The sequence below is a fragment of the Odontesthes bonariensis genome, chromosome 3 (assembly GCF_027942865.1).
Source record: "Odontesthes bonariensis isolate fOdoBon6 chromosome 3, fOdoBon6.hap1, whole genome shotgun sequence".
Classification (NCBI taxonomy): domain Eukaryota; kingdom Metazoa; phylum Chordata; class Actinopteri; order Atheriniformes; family Atherinopsidae; genus Odontesthes; species Odontesthes bonariensis.
In genome coordinates, this window is record NC_134508.1 from 26,602,201 (window position 1) to 26,620,659 (window position 18,459).

General features: G+C 41.8%; 1 protein-coding gene across 1 annotated transcript in view; it reads right to left on the bottom strand.

Annotated features, from left to right (window-relative positions):
• Nucleotides 1-18,459, bottom strand: part of foxj3 (forkhead box J3) — a 78,060-nt gene that overhangs the window by 24,799 nt on the left and 34,802 nt on the right. The gene's annotated exons all lie outside the window — the stretch shown is intronic.

Sequence of the window (18,459 nt, forward strand, 5' to 3'; positions counted from 1 at the left end):
AGAGCACTTCACGTTCAACCTCAGAACAAGCCTGCGTGTGTGTGTGTGTGTGTGTGTGTGTGTGTGTGTGTGTGTGTGTGTGTGTGTGTGTGTGTGTCCGTGAATGTGGGATGCCTCCTACACACCTAAAAAATGCATACACACACACTAGAACGTGTCTCCTAACAAATGGCAATGATTTAACACACCAGGACAGCAGTGGAGGCGTAAGCAGCTCCGCCCTCGCTGCCCCCCCTCCCCTGCTGAGAAGCGCTGCAGCTCAGCAGAAGGGCCGCCAGGGGAAAGTAGGTCAGGCTGACCTCTGCGCTCGGCGTGTCAAACGTTCAGAGTGAGCTAAAGGGACAGGCCATGTCGGAGCCCTGCTTCTCACAGCTGGGGAGGAGGCGGCACCCTGTGTACATGTTCAGGGACCCAAGGGAGCAAACTCTGCATGCGGCTCATAAAGACGTGCTCATACACATATACCAGTTATGACATAGGGATGAACACCAGCAGCCAAGGGAGAGGACTCACAGCGTGGTCCAGCGGGAATAAATCAATGCCACTGTGGGTTTTAGGACTTGCCAGTTTCACACCACCTATCTGCAACTTCATGCCTTCAGACATAGCTTCAAAATAATAATAGAAAAACGTGAAAAAAATGAAAATGTTCAACACTTTTTATTCTCTTTTTTTTGTCTGAAGTGGCAAAGAGATATGCGAGTTTCCTTGAAGCATTCCTGAGAGTTTAAGATGACTGAGAGGTGATCTTCAAGTGTTTATATGAAACTACGATGTAGGGCAACTGTGATCAAAGCGTTTGGTGCAGCTCTGCAGTCAGTGGGAATACAGGCAGGGATAAACGGTGTCAGTCACCAGTAATTAAAGTGCTGATAACAAGCAAATTAAGTAAAAGTTAGTCCTGAGATGAATGAACAGCGGCCCATGACGGTAAACAAAAGTAAAATGTGGTTTGTTGAGCTGATGTTGCATACACATCCAAAAATATCATATATATGTATATTTTTTAATTTCAGGCATCATATCTTTTTACATCACAATAAAGAAGGTATAATGTACCGCAGGACATTAGGAATGTAAAAAAATAAGACACGTACATTTTATATTCTGGGATATTGCTACATCTAATTTCTTGAATCGAGTATTTGTCCAGGAGCTGAGAGAGTGAGACAATTCACACGAGCCGTAGCAAACTCTGCTGGTTGGAAGATGAGACCCGAGTCTCTGACAGACTTGTCAGCAAGTCTGAATGATGGTTGTTAAAAAAGACTGAAGACAGATCCTACAGATCTATCAAAAGAAACACCAAAATCATTCTGCTGAGAAATAAGAATTTAAAATCATATTCATCAAAAACGCAAACCCGAGATGACATATCTTTAACAAAAAAATCTGAAAATATTAGGCTAAACTAGACTTTTAAAAAAATTTGTCAATCAACCGTAAACCATGAAATTATTTAGATCAACACTGAATTCTTCTTACAAACAAAATAACTAAATAATAATACCTAACAAACTGGGTTCCCAGTGAATAAGAAGGGATTTATTTATCAAAGACAATAAGATTTTGTGGTGATGAAAATCATTGTTGGTTGCCACCCCAACAAAATATATTCAATTGTAAAGTTAATATCAAAATAATAAGAATACATTCATGAAGTGTTCAATTGGCTTCAGGACATCATGCTGGAAAGTGTCGACTAATTCAGACAGGAGAAGTTTGAACTTGAGTACTTAATTAGCAGGACAGACGGACCTTAAAGAAAGGAAAGATGGACGAACCAAAGAAGAAAGATGCATGACAGTAAAAACCATTAAAGTGCAGCCAACAAGGCCACAACGGAGGAAACGGGAGGTGAATCACTACAGATACAGTAACACACAGGTAGATTACAGGTATTTTTAGGCCTTTGTTATTTTGTATGGACCCAGTGACATGCCCACCAACACAGAACATACTCCTCAGCCTCGAGGATGTGTACCCAGGCCACGGAATGTAGCACCTTCGCTGTCTATTTGTAGTGGGTGTGGGAAGGCATGTGGGATGCCACAGCATTGGCTTAGAAAGGCCCTGCTTTAAAACATAAAATCAAAAAGCTACAACACACACACACACACACACACGCACACACAGACGGGCAAAAAGGTAAGTTTGTACAGGTACAATTACAACATGGGCTAAAAGACACTAAAGACATCAGAACGAGGATCTTGCAGCTCATCAGGTAACCTCCTGCATGATGATGAGGTTGGATGTCTAATCTAAACACTGTAAAACAACTGTAACCCCTTTGTTTAACCGTCCACCTTCACTCCTGGAAAACCTGGAGTTTCAGGGGTGCCCCATGAAAATGGCTTCTGGACTCACATGACAGAAATACTTTATATCACCTATCAAAGGCTTATTTAGCTGTATTCAGCATGCCTAAAAGAGCGCTCTTCTCTGACACCATAACATCAGACCCGAGATGTATGCAAGAACACGCGGCCCAAAACACCACAACACTCTCTTGCATCTAGAGAAGCTACTGAGAGACGAAAAGCTCAAGCTCAAATACCGATGAAATCAACTTCAACGATTTTCAACATTCATGTTTTTAAACCATCTTCAAAGGCATTTGATCTACCCCCCTTGGCATCTAATAGTAATATGTTGGCATGCTGCTCAGTCTCTGATCTTTACTCACTTGTATGTAGCTTTAATAAAACATAAAGTGTTTGCTTGCCTGCTGCAGAAAAATACATGCCATGGTGAAATCTGTCATAAATATAATAACCTGTTACTCTGGGCTGGGAGACCTCTGCGTCCATGATGCAAAGTCAAAAGAAAACAAGCTCACCAGATAAATCTGACTGATGGCTGAATTTTGCCATCTGTTTCAGGTCATCTAATGTGACACTCTGAGGTATTATAGTAATTAAAACTCAACAGCCACTTTTGCAGGAGGACATGACAGTATGGGAAATTGTATTTTCTCTCAAAGCCCTCTACTGTGAGCGTTTGGCTAAATTAAACCCATTTTTCATTGGCAGGCTCATTTAATGAGGCCAATACATGCAAGAAAGAAATTAGCTTGATAAGCAATTACATGTGCTGATTCAAAAAGGACCTTGGGAATGGTAGAAATAGTGACATTTGCAATGGTGAGATGAGTGGATTCTGTTTGTAAGGCCGTCCAAAAAAGCTGCAAAGAGCAATTAAGAAAGTAAAATAAAATAAAAAGAAGGAAGAAACAAAAATGAAAAAATAAATAAATAAATCAAAGCTGTCAAAGTCCAGCAGCAACAACAGGGAGGCCAACTGAGAACACAGGTCACTGGTTTGCATCAGCCTCCACGGGTTTATTGTTTCCAGGGGCTAGTTTCATACATTCAAACTGCAGGGAAGGTGAAGCGTATAGACTAACGTACAACATGTTCTTCATCTGCGGAAGACGGCTATCTCAGGTAAATATGTGAGGTGAGACATTTATTCTCGCCAAATACAATAAGGCAACATATGTCGACCTCAGCATATGACTGTCCCTGATAACAACAACAGATCGTATTGGACCAGGCTGTTTACATATTAACTACCGTCTCATACACATTAACCAAAGAAATATGTAAACGCATGCAAAATGTAGATGTAAAGCTAACCTGCTTATTCTGATTGTACAGAAATCTTAAATACCTACAAAGCAAAGCAATCTTACCCTACCTGACAAGTCATTTTGCTGATGGTAATCCAAGGATACAGCAACCTATAGAGCTCAGATAATAGGTTGAGCCAACACAAAACCCCTATCGTTCCCTGGTGGCATATAGAAGTTTATGAATGCTGCACCAAGGATGTTTCCTTTTCAACAGAAACCATGAGGTTAAAGACCAAAAGTTCCACCACAAATGCTCTGAACTCAATCTAACTGAGGCATTGCATCCACATTCCCCTTCTCCAACGGTGGCTTTTTTAATTTGATCTATTTTTTTTTATTCCATTTAAGGCCAACCTTGGAACGGACCTGCAGAAACTAAAGAGAGAGAAAAAAACCCGGCCGCATTATTTTCCAGGTGCACTCAGGGTGACAGCACCGACTTGAATGCTACACTTGAAATTGGAGCAGTCCCTTTTTAAATTGTGAGTCGGTCACTGTAGATTTGAAAAGCTGTTGGGGGAAAAAATTCACTTAATGCAACGATGAATGGCAGGTCACACGACAACAAAAGCTCCAAGTCACTCATATGAGGCCCATTTGATCACAGTCCCTCAGAGAGCCATCCGTCTTTGTCCCCCTTTCTTTTTTCTGATATTTGTGCCTCTCTCACTCCATCTCAGTCAAAAAACCGAACCTCGCACAATTAAACTGCTTTGTGCAACCTCTGGTGTTGCTGGAATTGCTACACTATTGCATGGTGGGGCGTGCAGAATTGTAGCGTGATTCCATTAAGTGGATGATTTCAGAACAACTCTGACCTTCAACGGGGTTGTCACTGGCAATGGACCGGGAAGAATTCAGAAGAAATGATGATGAGCCAGACCTTTTCAGAAATTGGCAGCTTTGAGAGATGGCAAACGTTATCTGGCATTATCGAGCAGTAAAGCTGTCATACGACATAGTAATCTAAGCTAAGAGGAAAAAATCTGAGATGTGGAGGGATATAAATAAATAAATAAATAAATAAATAAATAAATAAATAAATAGAAATCGATAAAAGGTAGGCAACATACATTGAAAAAAAACAACAGTACTCAGACCAGAATTTGGCCCAAGTAGTTCCAGCATGCCATTCCAATCTATACCCTTAATTACTCCAACGCAAGATGATCAAATCCATCTATCCTTTTTCTTTTTGGGTCTTTAGAGCAACAATTTAAGCAGAGATTACCAGACTCTCCCCCGCCACCCCCTCCAGCTCTTCCAGAGAGACACTGATGCGTTGCCAAGCCAACCTACATATATACTTTCTTCAGTGAGTTCTGGGTCTGCCGCAAAGGCCATGTCCGAAACACCTCCTCATCCTGATCAGATTCCCCACTCTGCAGTGAGTGAGTCATCTTTAGTCAAATGTAAAAATGCGCCTGTTGAGTTATGGTTACTGTTGCTTAACCATGTCTCATAAATAAAGCACAAAATTTATTAGATCAATCTAAATTGACGCCTCAAGTGTCCGCTTTAGCTGCCGAGTGAAGCTTATCTTAAACAGACACTGGCTAAAAGGCTGAAATAGATCATAGAGGCTAGAGGAGGCTTTCTAAGGCACTGATAAAGTGAGTTATAGTGATGGCCCATTTTTTGTCACCGTCATAACAGCTGGCTGCGGACAAAGCCCCGCCCACACATCTACTCAGTTATGTCAGCCTCCAAGTCACGAATATTTCTGAGATTCTCAAATAAGTTGTTGTAAATGTATGCTTGGTCATCCAAGTTAAACTGGGAAACTGGTACAGTACAATCTGACGATATCAGCAAGGACAGCTGCTTTATTCAGTGCTGTAAATTGAGTCTAGTTGTCTGAGCGACACTGGCACTTTTCTCCTGTGCGTCGCAGGACGATTCCCCCACCCCCCCCCCACCCTTCCTCCTCCACTGCGGAGGCAGCATAAGGCCATGAAAGATTGGAGGCAAAGTGACGTCCTCTGGTTTATCCTCCCTGAAAGCCTTCGCATGCTCTCAGTTCCACATGAGGGATCTGATGAAAGCCGTTTGTCAGTGTGCCACTTAATTATCAGGCAGAAGAGGAGCCTCTGATGCTATCCTCTGATGATGGCTCACAGCAGCCTGCTGACTACAGTGCACACTAACAATGAAGAACTGACTGGAGCTACTAATGGTGACGGGCTAGTGCCAACTGTCCACTTAAGAGTTAGACAAATTAAGTCACCTCAGAGAAAGTCTTGTACATCTTCTACATAAACATATTCCTTTTTATCTGAAGGCTGCATAAGAAGGTTTCTTTTAGAAGACAGACTGCAAAACAGAGTAAGTCCAGCTGAAAACACATGACACCTACCAGAAGAAAGAAGAAAAAACTGAGATGTTTTTGTCTGTTTGTACAAAGATGCTCAATCACCAACCATCGGTCTGGAATCAAATAAAAGCAGCCTTTACATTCTATCTCTATCTATTCTTTTGACTACTTCTTTTGTTTTTTTGAACCCAAAAGGAAATCTGAACAATTAATCACTCAATTTTCTTGCTCGGTGCAACTCTTCTGTTACAGCCACGGCAGTCATCCCAAGCCACTTACGTGCTTCTGGCTGGAGGATATAATGTAAAGAGGAGGGAAAAAGACACCATTTTCTGCCGTTCTCATATACATTTAGTGAAGACTACAACAATCTGCTTGATGCTGATAAAATGCAGCTGTAGCCAAGACAGTAGACCGTACTGTCGAAGTCACATTTTAAAGTTCAGTGGCAGGATTTTCTTGGCAGCCAACGTGGCAGCAGCAACACGCAGCAACATTGTTCAGGTTGAGATACTACTGAAACGACTGCCTGATGCAAAAAAAAAAAAAAAAAGACAAAAATCTTCACCGAAATTCTTTTAATTCTTAAGGATCGAGTGCTTTCAGATGGCAATAATTCAGTTTTCCTTGGTTTCTGCTCTCAGTAGCTGTTAGCTTGGCTCCCCCATGAGTGCTTTGACTCCTGCTTACTGCAGATATCGTGATAATTACTTATGAATATGTCACACAATTTAGAAAAAAAACTTAAATTGTCTCCTTAATCTTTGTTTTTACAAATTCTATCCAGTTCATCCTTCTTTCCAAATGAAAGTTTGTGCCATATTTTCCGAAATTTGCTCAAGGCCTTCCTGATGTATCGCATTCAAGAGCTATGTTTTTGAGATGTAATAAAACAAAACATTGGCTGACTCCAGCCACAGCTGTCCTGGCACCAAGGTAGACAAAAGCCTAGGAAAAGCCCCCCCCACCCACCCCTAATATGTATTAGATTTGATTTCCTTCTGAAAAGGAATCACAGACCCACCCTACAGTCCATTAGCCAAGTTAATGTGGAGCTGCCAGACTTGCTGACCCATTAATAATACATTGCAGTGGTCAAAAGAGGCCAGACACCTCCGTGCACCCTTTCATCCCTCTACATGGCCACATTAATGGACTAATTCAGATGCAATTAACTGGTGAGGAGAGGCTGTGGCCTTACGGCTGGTAGAGCACAGGCTGAAGGGCTTAGAGCCAGGGCTTGGATTTATAAACACTGTGAGCACACACGTGAACACACGCACACATTCACAAAACAATTTACATACCATTAGAAGAGAGCATACACAATTTGGAGTAAAATAAAGGTGGCAGTTAGCATTGAATACCAAAATAAAAAGCTAAACCTTAACATAGTTTGGGCCACTGCTCATACAAAAGCATTTGAGCGACTTTAAAAACTATAAACACAATGAAATGACCCTTTAAGGACTTTCCAGATGACAAATGTAGACGAGCTGATGAAGCGTCAGCATACCGGGAGTTGTTGAATTTAACGGGTTTCTTTTCAGGTTGGTCTATCACAGCGAGTTTAATTATACAACGTTGCAGTGGAAATCTTCTTTTTCAGATGTCAAATTGACAAATGAGCAATTATAAGGGTGATTTTCACATGTAACATTTGTGGCTAGCATGACCTGCAAGTAGTCCTGCTGATGCCAAATGTGAGACGCGAGAGATGCGACTGTCAATACAGGCGCCCGGGAAGGCAGCGAGCCCCATTCTGGCATGTAATCCATCACTGGTTCCACTCGACTGCCACAGCTGTGTCACTGCTCCCCTCCTCTCTCACAGACCGCTGACCCCACTGAGGACGCACCAGCAGGATGATCAAATATCCCTCTGGGATAAGAGACAGCCATCCTGGTTCAGTGACAAGGCAGAGAACAAAAAAGCCTTTTCCTACATATTCTCTAACACGGTGACATCTTTATCAATAAAAAAAAAAAACACAATCGGCACAGTCATGGAAAGAAACATGGCTCCTTTCTATCTTTAAAAGCAAAAAAAAAAAAAAGGGGGGGGGGGGCGGTGATGGCGAAGAGGGGAGGGAAGCCATTAGCTGTGTGAGAGCGGCACAAAGGGTGATGGGGTTAAACAATTGCAGGCGAAGGGAGAGGGTGGATGAAAACAAAGATGGAATCAAACAACAGTGGCCAGACTTATTTCCCCATAATTACTTGCCATGCAGATTTTATCAAGACGCCAATCATCGGGCGCCAATATGCTCCTTTTAAAATTCCTATCAGGTGTGAATGACCCACAGTCAGGATATCAGACAGCACGGGTGAGTTCCCAACCACTCTGAGTGGATATTCATTGGAGGGCTTAAATTAGTCAAGCTACACTCTTCGACCACATCGGCAGACCCAGGTTGCTTTTTTTAAAACATCCTTTTCCAGCTTCCACTAATTAGTCCTGTAGCCTCTTTCCGTTTCATTTCCAAAAGTGAAATTCTTTGTGCAAGCTACAGTGCTGGCGGGTCAATTAGCTGCACGCATTGCATGTGGCAACTTCTTTCTGTGGGAAGAGAAGACAACCATGTCTAATTAATTATGACTATTATCAATTACAATGAAAGACCAGGACAGGTTACAAAAATAATTAGAAAACCTTAGAAAAAGAAAAAAACGCTCAAGAAGTGTTTTCTTGAAATCGTTGTGAAAATCTTGCTTGAAACTGTGTTCTGCATAGAGACTGCGCCAGTGGCAGCAGTGGCCGTCTAACTCGGTTTAGGAGAATTTAGCAGCACAGAATCAGAGTTAAAGGTAGATTCCAGGGACTGCCCTCTATTTATAGAAAGCAGTATTCAAATGGACACCTTCCTCCTTTCTACTCCTCCTTGTCAGGGCAAAAATCAGTGTGTATACAAGAAGCTATTTTAAAAGGAACCATCTGTGATCCCAGTGTAAACAAAAGGTTGGGCGATATTCACATCTGAACAGTCGCTGCGCTACTAAGCCATTTTTCAGTCCGACATGGCCTTCGCATTAAGACTTTTAAAGGAGGGGAGGATTTCATTTTACCTCACTTTACCATTACTGAACTAATGATCAAAGCTAATAAATACATAGAACCAGTTAGAAACAAGGAGAGTTTACTGCTGTGCGTACCGCGACCTGAGGGCTGATTACAAAAGTTGGCAAACATTTGTGGAGCAGTGATTACGCTTCAAAACGTCCGGTTGATGCGTCTCCGAAACAACTGAATAATGTCTCCACCGCTGATGAATCTGCTGCTTCTTTAGTATTTAAAAGAAAGGAGAAGCAGATACAATTATAGTCAGTTGACAAAGTAAAGTGCAAAACATAAATCTAATCTGGTAATAACCACTTTTTACATGTGATTTTGTTCATTATTGGTCAGATTTATCGAATGAGCTTTTGAGCTTCACATCGAGACAACTCCAAGAATAAACTGTGCCGAGAAAAGGGATGAACAGAAAATATCACTGTGATTTTCTTTGGAAATAAACATGTAAAAAAAAAATAAAAAAATTCAATGTCAAGCTTTTAATGAACACTTTCACTAATAGATGAAGTGATGCCGAACCAAGCAGAAAAATGATTAAGGCAAAAGTCCACTCGAAGGGAAAAGAGGAGATACAAGTAAAGCAAAGAGCGATCGTTTAAATCCATCCATCTACTGACGGCGTCCTTAAGAATTGTTGAGCAGTCCTTCATCTTCCTCTTTGAAGAGTCTTAGAATCGGCTAATGATTTTTCCCCAGTCGTGCGTTCCTCTGAAAAGTGTTTCAAATTTCTTGCCATTTCCAACTTAAACTGTGACATTGTGGGAGATTTTGAAGCCCAACTGTGCTTCAGAAAACAGATCAGAGACAAAAACGCAGACCAGTGCCTGCTAGAGGTAATGATCTCACATAAATAAACAACTCCAGAAACCTTATGTGCCTGATTACTGTCAGTCAGCTGAATGTGCTGATCAACAATGTTCACTTCTCTTCAGCTAAGAAAAAGGCCAAGGCTTTACTGCATCTATACTGAGAGAGGTCCCGGGCTTCTCATGCTAATCTATTATTAACAACTAACAAGCGTGTCTCAACAATTTCTCATATGTAATTTTTTCCCCCCTCAAACGCCTGAAGTGATGACTGAGAATATACATAAGGATCAACAGCCTTTCCTTTTTTTGTATTGTCTAAACTATAAATGATTTCTAGGAGGAATGTAAAAGACTGACGGGGGGGGGAGAAAATGGTGCGTGTCTGTCTCTGAGTCAAGTATCGACTTCGACAGATCTCATTATCACACAGGAGGAAGTTCTCTCAATCAATTGATGACAATGATCAACAGCTTTTACAACCGAACCGACTGTTGCATCACATCTAACTGAGCAAAAAGAGCAGATGGGAGAGAGCTAGTTAATGACGCCTTTAAATGATAACAGAGGTCATATGTGGACGATCGGCAATAACATTGTGAGCACCCGCCTAATATTGACTCGGTCCTCCTCACGCTGCCAAAAGGAGCTCCAAGCAGGATGAGAAGTCAGCAAAAATGTTTGGGTAGGTGTAACAAAGAAACATCCATACGAATGTTTACCCACCAGAACATTGCTTCGTAAAAGGTGAGCAGTTTTACTCGGTGTGTATAGCGTGTTCTGCATGAACAGTAAGGCCCTGGCATTGGCTGTTAAAGTGACTGCTACAAATTCAAATAAAACTGAAGCCAAAATTTCTAACACCGGCCTGCAGGCCACTAGAGGTAGCAATAGAAGCCTCAGGCCTTTTATGTACAGCACTGCAGTCGGCACTTCACTCAGTGCAGTGTGGGGACAGCAGCTCCTGCCAAAATGTATCCATGCCAAGGCCTGCCAGCTTGCTCCCCGCCCACTACAAAGGCCACAACGTGAGCGGTGGGGCACCGGTAGGCGGGTACAAGGTGAGGCTGGTGGGCGGGTGGCCAGGCTGGAGCTTCCTGACACGGGAACCCGCCTCACAGCAGGATCAAACTAGCTGCCGAATGAATCACTACCTCTCTCTCACAAACTGAAAAAGTCAGCGGCGGGCCACTATTGCCGTCTCTACAATTAACAAAGATTCCAGGCCGAGACAAAAGCTCCGAAAACACTGCTGTAAAAGCTCATTGCTTATCAGACTAACATCTTAGCCAAGCTTACTATGAGAGCAACCTGGAAAGGCGAACGTTTCAGGATCACTTCCGAGTCGGGGTTTGAAAGAATCAAGCATTTCTGGAAATAAATGTCTATCAGTGCTGATGAGAAATGCAGTTAAGTCCTTAAATTGAAAACCGCCCACAATTGAGAGGAATGATGATCCAGGCTAACAGAGATAATGAAGGTCTGCGAGAGTCTAGCACCAAAGCAATTTTACACTTTCAAATTTCAGGCCCTGCAAACCCGAGGTTGAGGTGGGAGATATGAGCACAAGGTACAAGTGCTCATACCTGCCCAATCTTATTCAAATAAGCAAAAGCAGCAAAGATTTACTGAACTGTGGCGAGTCCCTAGTCAGAGCAGGAACATTATCTCCAGAGTAAATAATGTCCTGGAGGACCAGTGGCTACCCAAATCGCTTCTTTAAAAAATAGAGTTGCTCCGGGCTACTATTATTAAGCCTCAGATCCAATGGGAAGTTGAACCTTTGATCTGTTTAGGGTACTGCGTATTTGCATTTTATAATGAGATCAAAGCAAGGTCCAGGGCCTCTGCAGAAGGCAGCCCTGCGCCCCATCCACACTCAACCATTTACAGACCAAAGCTACATTTCCCTATTAACAAGATCATGTAAGAGCTGTGGACCTCAGTGAAAATGCAGAGGGGGGATTCAGTGTTTACCAGGCAATCAACAGTAACCTACATTCACTTCAAACTAATTTTCTTTTTCCTGCGTGCAGGTGCAGAAGAGAAAAAAATAAAATCATGCCAGTAGCAACAATCTCCTCGACTGTTTGAGTTCAAGAGCAAACATTTCAAGCATTTTTAAACTGGTTGAGCACCGCTCCCGATTTTCTTTGGCATTCTTCACCTGGAAGAAATGCAGCGGGGAATTTACTCACTCTGCCTGAAGTGAGCCTGCGGGGAGCAGAGAGAAGGCTGGAGATGAACATAGAGGTCAACATTTGAGCTTCTTTTCCTCCGAAAGAAAACATATATCCGAAAAAAAGAAGAGAAACGAAAAATCACACACAGTGTCACTCTGTCTCTGGATGAGTTGAGAGGAGTTTTACTTTTTTTAGTCAGCAAAGTCAAAGACTGGAGTAGGACTGCAAACAGTCGGATATTTGCTTAAATAAGCAGCTCTGAAGAGCAATTCAGAGAATAACTGTTGTTTTAACTTTTAATTTTTAATAAATTCAATATGAAATGAACAAAAAGTTAACATACATATAATATTATGCAAGCATTGCCCTCAGAGTGAGGCAGCATGAAGTCAACTTGGGGAGTTTCCCCTCCCTTGCAGCCATCTCCTGAAATGTCTCGAGGCCATGCGCCTGCAAACCATTTACGTAACATTTGCCCCACAAACAGTGGTTGCAAATGTGCGTAAATGCTAATCTGTCGTTCATGACACACGAGTCAGCATCTAAGATGAGAAACGGCAGATTTACCAATTCATGTTAACGCATTTGGAAACTTCAATTTGCATCTATTCCATTCGATCAAACGCGAATCGAACCATGAGGTCACTTTTCAGCATTTTTGACAAAGTTCAATACAAAATTCCAACCCTATATACCAACGTGCGGTCGTGTGAAAAAGGAAGTAAATCTGCCTTCAAATATAACCTTAGACCAACAGCTCATGACATATCACACGGTGACATTGACCAAAATCAGGTAAACTCTATGATATTCTGTCAATTCCTCCACAACAATGTGACAGACCAATTACTTTCCAGTTATTCGCACTGTAGGAACCTTTTGCAGTTCCTATAACCTTTTAAGGAACGGGGCCGTTTTTTCCAGCATTCGCACATACAGGAACTCGGGACCATCGACCTCAGCTCCTATAACCATTTTAGCTCCTTCTGCTCAGCTGGGTCTTTTCTGGGTTCTATAGGAACACATCTGACGGAGGTGTTTGGTGGTCGGTAGTTACGCCCCTTGTCATGCTGTCACGGCTGAAATGTTTACTCATATAACACGGACACAACCTGCGCGTGTTTAATAAGTTAAACTTACACACCGTTAGGGATGGGAATTGATAAGATTTTTACGATTCCAATTCCATTTTCGATTCTGCTTAATGATTCGGTTCTTTATCGGTTCCCTTATCGATTCTCATTTGGAGAAAAAGGACAACAAACCGGTCGATTAGCATCAACTTTGTTTAGTTTAGAAGTAACACGAGTCATGACCTTACAAACCCAACAACGGTGAGGTCCACATTGGTCTATCATGGCCTGGGTAATTTAACTCTTCCCTGCTCTGGTGAAAGGAGAAGCTGGAAGTAGACGTGAACTGGGGGTAGTACCACCAGCCTCTGGCTCTGAGCCACTCAGGCTCTGTCTCTCATGATTTCATCTAAATGTAATGCCTGAGAAGGCATTCATTTAACCTTAACCGTTACAAACAGCAGGTTTTACAATGAGGCAAATGGCGCTAACATGATAGGCAGTGTTTGTTAGTTAGTTAGTTACCTGCAGTGTTAGCCGAGGACATGCTAACGTTGCTGGGTTCAGATTCACCAACGTTAGTCCGGAGCAGATCGAAAACGCGACATTCATTCAAAGTTATTGCATGTTGGTAGTATTTCCTCCCTTTGGTGAAATATTCACTTTGCAAGTTGCCCTGTTGTTGTCTTTTTTAGGGCTGTGTAATCAAACTTTCGAGCATTTGTACCGCTTGGGCGTCATGTTTACTGTTGACTGCTGGCTGCACTGGACTCGCCACGCAACGTTGCGTGGTGACGTCATTCGCGCCCACTGGAATCGATAAGGGAATCGTTTGCAAAATCGCCAAACGATTCCAAGGAATTGAAACACTGGGAACCGGTTCTCAACAAGAACCGGTTTTCGATTCCCATCCCTACACGCCGTCTCCTTTTTCTTCTCTCCTTACTTTTCGCGGGTTTTGTTTTGTTTTGTTGTTGAATGTGGCGCTAAAGTAACACGTCACTGTCGCAGATGGTTGCGTCGCATCAGTCCCGACTCATGTGCGAATGCAGACTGAAACAGTTCCCCTGGGGAAGGACAGTTATCAGAACGAAATTCGAGGAGGACCGTTCTTAGAACGGCTCTGTCCGAATGCGGCTATCAATGCTAAAGGTTGTTACCACATGCTACTTAATCGTGGGGTGAACTTAGTTTTTCAAACAGTGCTTCTGCATTTTGCTGAATAAAGACTTAAAGTGTGACGTGTCATGTTTCCTCACTCCTTTGAGGTTGCACTTACCTCATTGTAAGAACTGACAAGGACCACATGTCTTATTTTCTCATTTTGTCCTGATATGTAAAACCCTCCCAAATTAAAGTGGGTGTCAATTCTTTATAATATTACAAGACTTATCTTTGCACAGCGTTACTGATCGGGGGAAATATATGGCCTTCTAACCTTGTGGTGAGGACTGCTCCTAAGATTAACTTTTAATCTAAAAGTAGTCATCTGGGTCAGCTTCCATTGCCTGTAACAGCTTTGAAACTGAAGAAACTGAGCAGCACATATTTATTGTGACAAAAAGGATGCAGTGTGCATTGGAGAAAAAGAGCTGCAAGCGGAAGCTTATGCTTCTCTTGGATAAATGTGTTTAGGAATCGTTGCATGTGAAAAATATTTAAGAAATCTGGCAGATCTTCAAGCACGCTTTACATGAAAGGGACAGAAGGGCACGGAAGCTGCAGCGTATGAGCTGAATCATGCACAAGACAGCTAAGACAAACCTGCAAAACATGAATCAAAGGTCCCTCTGAGAGCCATAAAGGGTGTGAAAAAAAAGCACTGACTAATTGCTTGCTCATAGATGGAGCACTCGCATCTATGACCGTGATGAATTATCCTTTTTCACTGACAGCACTTACTGATATTCCTTAAAAGTGAAGGCTAATGGAGCTCTATTGAAGTGATTAAATGAATTGCTGGTGCCCAGATTAGCTAGGTCTCGTCTCACAGGCACAGCTTGCATTATCATCCAGAAGAGTCTCAAATTTCTGCGAATGACATCTCCAGGGGAACAGAAGAGCTATGACTACATCCGACCTACATTCACCCCGCCCCGCCACGCTTGCTTTCAACTAATCACACTCACAAACATGCATACTCAGGCACAATATAGGTGGTTTCAAACCATTTTAACCGCGTGTAAAGACTGCGTGCAATCAGAGAGACTAACACGGTTCCCATTTCTTGCAAATCTTTGAGAATTTTTTTTCTCAAAAACCTTCACAACTGTACAAGCTCCCAAGTAACTTTCCTGAAGCTTGGGAGGGTAACCTTTCCAGAGGCTATTACACGGCCTTAGATGAAAATACCATTTGTGTGATGGGATGTGAAAATTCTCCAAGCACAAAAACATTAGGAACAAACCTAAAGCTACTGGAGCTTGTTCAAAAAGCCCCAGGCGTGCAAACGTTCCAAAAATGGATTTCACTCAAATATCTTATGCAATGAAAATATTTCATGCACATTCTAAATAAATAACATTTCAGTTGAGATTCTCAGAAAAACTATGACAGGGAAAACACGCTATTAACAAGAATTGAGAAAGAAAAGTGGTGACGCAGGCATCTGCCTATAAGCACATCTCCAAACCGCTTTTTCAGCGTTTCCTGTGCTGTACAGCATCCTGGTTACACTGATGTGGTTTTCAACACTTTTTATGTGAGGGTATTTCTACAGTTGCAACCCGCATGTAGGCCAGAATCTGTCGATCTCTGCTCCTGTTCGTGAACTAGAAAGTATCTTAGGAGCGCCAATCGCCACCCACAGTGACTAATAGTATTACTTACACTTTTAGTAAAGACAGCATTCCAGTTACGTCAAATCTATATTACACCCGACACTTAAAAGAAAACCCATTCCAACTTCCTACCTCTGTGGGTGAAAATTTAGTGGTAGATCCCCTACATTTCACAGAAATTTAAAAGAAGCAATAAAAAAAAAGAGAGAGCCTTTGAAGGGGTAATTAAATAATGGTGTGCCGTGTAGTCATTTTAGTGTGTATCCTATTCTATAGCAAAGGTAATTTAAAAGACATATTACCTTGGAGCAATTTTGCAAAAATTTTGCAACATTATTAACGCTGTAATAAAACAAATTACGCAACTGTTACAAATACTGCTAAACTGAAAGTATATTTGTAATGAACTAAATCCAGCACCCTCAATAAAATCTGGTTTTCGCCTCGCTCACATAGATTTTATATAAAACATAAACGTGGTCACATGACGTGAATCCAGAGGAGTAGTGGCTTAAAGTGCAATACTACCAATGGCCACTAGGTACTGGTCCCAAAACATCTCCGGCTTCCACTTCAACTTGAAAAACAGGCCTCAGCATTAAGCTTTTTCCAGTTGTAGCTCATTTATGTACAGAACATACTGTGCGTAAGTGTTACGTGCATTTAAGATCATCAACAGTGTTCGGGCATTTTCAACGCTGATATCTGACAATGACAGTTTAATGCAAATGAAGATCAGTCTTTTTGCACTCATGTCTGAAAAGCTGTGTTTTTCTTCCAGAAAGGTTCATATGAAACTGCTCTTGGACAAGTCAGTGACATTTATACGACTACTCATGCTTTCATCCGTCTTGCACTACAAAAAGATGAAACGTGGTGATCTTCCAAACTGTCACAGATGTCAGTTACACAGAGATGTCATAGACAGTTAGTTAACCTGTGAAACTTACCAGTGAGTGTTAAGAGTTTCAGTTACGTTGACGTAACTGAGTTTATAGGAATTTCTTTGTCAAAAATGTCTTTTTCTTCTTCTTAAAGCTGATAAATAAAGCCAGAATTTTTGTATTAATTTGCCCAACTGGACAACTGCATGAGTCAAGTCTATTGATAAAGCAGGTTTAGAACAAGGGCTGTTGACCAGAAGTGCTGCGCAAAACACAGTTTAGTTAGTTGGGCGGGGGGGGACATCTGATGTCGAGCACTGTAAAAGGTCAATGCTTTTTTCCAACAAGTTATAAACTAGATACTCCCACTATTATCGATGTGTTGCAAATAATCCCATAATTCAATTGATATTAGGCCTAAAATAATATGGATCTTTGTCCACTTTGATTTCAGATATTCTGCTTCAAAAGAGACATTCAGAAATTAATGGTTGACACGGTGGCCACGCCCACTTCAAATATACATCATCAGGCGCACTTCCCACAATCACTTTTACCACAAAAAGGTACCTTTCTGAGTCTTCCATTATTTAACGCCGCTTGAATCTGAACGCTGACTTAAAATCAGCGGTCAACAGAATGTCAACAGAATCCTATGTCCTATCTGCAGATAGTACGGTTTGTCAGTCGTACCAGAAACATTTTGAGCAATAAAGTCTGAATATGTGTAGTTCACCACATCCAAATCTAGTATCAAGTGACGTAAATGGTCACTTACTCAGTTAAATGCTACTGCAACCTTGTACCGTCATCTCAAGAAAGATGTTTGGCCGTAAATTCAACAGTTTATACGAAACAAAGGCAGGTTTTATACAACCTACAGAGGTGATGTCAGTGTTTACTGAAAATGCATGCAACTGAAATCAGGAAATCACACATGCTGCTGCATTACTGACAACTAAATTTAGGGACAGTGAAGGTAAAGGTAGAGTAAACAAGGGCTGCAAAATAAAACCATTTAAATTTCCTTACAAAAGGCCTTTCCTCGAAAGCTAAAATTAATCCATTTATAATAACACATGCTTTCTCATCTCCCCCTCGCCACACACACACACGCACGCACGCACGCACACGCACGCACACGCACGCACACGCACACACACATCCATGCAGCCTGTACACATGCCAGATCTTGTCGCCCCAGGAAATGGGCTTCATACATCTTGTCTTACTGCAATAAAGGAGTGCCTAAGATTCTATTTCCAATAAACGTCGACTGATTGGAAAACTCATTCTAATATCAATTTCCATCTGGGCTCTTTAAAAGGCAATCAGCATAGCTTCATCTCAGTATATCATGGGCTCCTTGAGATGATGACACAGCACTGGCTTTCTCCTTCTGCATAATGGTCTTCTCCTATCAAGGCATCTGCAATGAATAATACCACCCATGAAAGGGCTATTTAGTCTGTGTTCACACAGATAGGGGCCACTTCTCTGAATATTAATCCAGAGTTTTACACTTCATATGGTTCTCTCAGGGCTGCACCATTTTTCATTCAGAGGAGCAAGGCACTTAGTGTAATTTGGCACACTCATAGTTTCTCTCTCAGCTCTCTAGAATGCAACAAAGGTGATTAGCATTGGCATCGCACGTGTGTTTAAAATGACCAGCATCAACAAAACAATCATTTGAGGAGGAGAATATCC